Source organism: Echinococcus granulosus (genome assembly GCF_000524195.1).
Source record: "Echinococcus granulosus chromosome Unknown EG_S00007, whole genome shotgun sequence".
In the NCBI taxonomy this organism is placed as follows: Eukaryota; Metazoa; Platyhelminthes; class Cestoda; order Cyclophyllidea; family Taeniidae; genus Echinococcus; species Echinococcus granulosus.
The window spans coordinates 1-2,564 of NW_020170387.1; positions in this window are offsets into that span (position 1 = coordinate 1).

Here is a 2,564-nt window from a genome sequence, read left to right on the forward strand (position 1 = left end):
GTCTTCAGGTTCTGCGCAGCCTCGCCTTACTCTACGATGGCGGTTAAGGCGGAGTGTAAATGTGAGGAGAAAAAGACAGCGGGCCTGTTAGTGGTCCCATCCTGTGGCAATGCAGAACTGATGGTGATTGTGTAAGGAATTCTTTGTGTAGCCTATACAAGGTCAATTGTTGTCATCTAGAATGGCCTGTACATCATTCAATTTCATTTTTTACGTGTTAGTTTAATTGCACCGCTGAGCTACTTTTTAGGGTAGTAAATGATCACCTTTGAAGCAATGTTTGCATGAGAAGGTAAAAGGGTTAACCAAACACGAGCCTACAACTTTCCTGTTGTCCACTTCGCCTTCCTACCGTAATAAGTGCGGAATACATTCTTGAGGACAGCAGTAGGACAACCAAGTGATAAGTTTCCGTGGTATTTAAGTAGGGGTGGGGCAATAATGGGAGGAGACTGAGGAAAATGAAAGGTCCGGAAATCCAAGGTGCTCGAGGTAGCATCCAGTGGTTTTGCCCAGCCTTGATCAGGCTCATTCCATCTGCATGAAAGGATACCTTCGTCTCCAGCATCCTTGATATTCTCCATCGTTTTTTCACATTCGTAGAGAGTCCAGCACCTTAGAAATGTCTTTCACTTAAAGTTAGAAATGCATTGCGATGAAGTGGAATGTGCATCTAAGGAAATCTTGGTTTGAACTAGGATAGAATGCAATTTTTGTGAAGGGCGTTGATGTAGTGGGAATTTCTTGTTCACCAAAACATTAGTCAGAACAGTGACGATACAGTTAGTACAACTAAAAAAATATTTTAAAAAGCATTTTCGTCTTGAGCTATCCTTTTAACATTCATTTTTTAAACGAATTTGTTATTTCAAGCTGAAGTGGAACAAGTGATGAAATAACCGAAAGAATGCGTGTGTTTGTGCCCTTGAATTCATTAGAAAATACACCACTTAATTCTGCTTCAACTTTATTTGCTTAACTGTTTTATGATGCGCTTTCATTGACGTTGAACCGAAGGTAGAGGAGAGGCTATCCACAAGTGCTCTTGTCATCTTCTAATCAGTGGACGTCAGGAGTAACTGTCAAGGCATGCTTGGAAGAAAGAACGAATTCAATTAAACCTCTTACTTGCAAAGCTAGGCAAGAGGGTTAAGTGTAAAGTGACCTACGGAATCCTCCTTTGCATTGTCCATTTGCACCGACGTTTGGCATTTTTCCTTCTACACGTCAGTAAGTTACTGAGCGCTATTCTCAGCAGCTTAGCGCAATTGTCTCACTTTGTCTAGCCTTGCATCACAGAACACAACTGGCACTATGAGGGCCCATTAATCATTTTACTATAGCGAAATCGGATTTTCTTGGGTTGAGCCATTGTTTCCCAAAATTGAACCGATTTCTGAGGCTACAACCAAGGAGCTGGGAGTGGAACCTTGAGGTATGTATGCACAAAGGAACGCCATCTGCAATAACCCGTTCAGAGGCAAAGACTTTCCCATGGCAAGAGCGAATAAATGTTGATGTAGGAAAAGAAGGAAGGTGTGGATTGTTTCCATAACATTTCACTTTCGAAATATGAGTCCTTGGGTACGTATCGGAGGGAATGTAATATGTGAAGTGTTGTGGTTTGCCTACCTTCCTAACCAGATTCAATTCATGTGCTGGTAGAATGCTCTGTTAATGCATGAAGCTGGTGTCGATGTCATGTGAATGATCCTCGGCCAGATAGAATGCCGAATAGCAAGGCACAAAATTCATGATGTGGTCAGAAGTTGTGCAATGGACTCCTTACCCAATTCAGTTTTGGGATCAATTCCTAGGAAAGAGAATTTGTTTCGATAAGCTAAAGTTATTTTTGTAATGCTTATTTCATTTAGACTTCTAAACCGTTTATTGGTACCACCTACATGATGTTCCGTGTTTGCTGACAAAATGTGTTTGCAAGCATTTATTCAGGACACTGGTCTGTTAATCTCCTTGTCGCTTTCTCACATCTCTGAAGCGAACGAGTGCCCCATCAGATGTTGCCTCCTCACATTAACCTATCACTAACTGACATATTTGATTCAGTGACCAAAATTGATTGCAGTACAGTCGTCGCCTTTAATGACACTGTGCATACACTGGCACGTACCACGATGCAATGAGTTACAGCACTCCTTCCTTCGAATATCTCTGCCGTCTGCTTTCCTATTTTCCTCCATTTCTTCCTTCCTTCTCTCCTCCATCCCACCTCCTCTTTTCCCTTCACTCTCTCTCTCTCATTTTAGCAATATGTGCGGGCTGGATGCCATTTTTGCCATTTACGACTACCTCAGTAAGCGAGTGAATGAAAGATTCAGCATTGTCCTATCTCTACAATCACGTGGTCAACCCAAGGAGAGATTCCAAATCTGATTTAATGAGGAGGGTTTTGCAAAAGTGCATAAAATAGTGATGAGATACCAACGCGTAGTCTTCTGAGTTAGATTGGTGAAATTTTATGCAAAAAATACCTTGTAACATTTCCAACATTACTGGAACGTGAGATATTGTAGAGCAGACCAAATCAGGTATTTTGTATAATG